We start from the raw sequence: 809 nt of genomic DNA, 5'->3' as shown, positions 1-809 counted from the left end.
AACATCATGCTCCAGCAAAGTGGAATTTGTAGCAGGAACATTTTCAGCTCTCTAAAAAATTATGCAAACGTGAGGTTTCAGTGTCTGGCTGGGAGGAACAAAAAGTGAGGGCCTCTTTGATAGAAAGTCTACTCTGTAACAACATCCAACAATCATTCTGGGAGAAAACCGTTGCAGAAGAGGCAGAAACGCCAATTTCAGTGCCAGTAGTAGCCTCAATATACCTGAATGCAATGGATACTTCTACCTAACTCTAATTGAGAGCAACATGTAAGAAATGTAGAAAAGAGAGACTGACAGGGAGTGGGGACAAAATTAAAAAGCAGACAAGGCACGAGAACCCCAAATAACTCCAGGAACGTAATAAAAAAAACATGATATGGGTTAGAATCAGGGTGGGGTCAGGGTGGTGGTTGGGGGGCTAAGAGGACAGGAGAGAGGAGTGAAAAGTGGTGCGCTTTTGGAAGCACCCCCGGCTCTCCTGATGTTAAGGAGGTGCTCCCAGTGGTCCGAGACAACCAGTCAACAACAGGAGCTGGCTCTGTCTCTCTCTCTCTTTCTCCCCCCCTTCTCTTGGCCTCAGTGCCTCTTCTCCGTGCCACACAAAAGGCTTGTTGGGGGGATAGCAGAGTAGACGGTTTGAGAGAGCGGCATGGCATTTTAATGGTGATGGAGAGAGTGTGAGAGTGAGAGAGGAGAGGAGTTGGTGGGGTTGGGTGGTGGTAGAAGCAGAGAGAGGACCCCCCCCCCTTCTCTCTCTCTCTGCGTGGTGTGTGTGATGAGAGGAGAGGGAGAGAGATTGTGGAGGA

Source organism: Morone saxatilis, unplaced genomic scaffold (genome assembly GCF_004916995.1).
Source record: "Morone saxatilis isolate NCDOM2014 unplaced genomic scaffold, NCSU_SB_2.0 Contig12, whole genome shotgun sequence".
NCBI classification, from domain to species: domain Eukaryota; kingdom Metazoa; phylum Chordata; class Actinopteri; family Moronidae; genus Morone; species Morone saxatilis.
Note: the sequence above shows the minus strand (reverse complement) of the source record.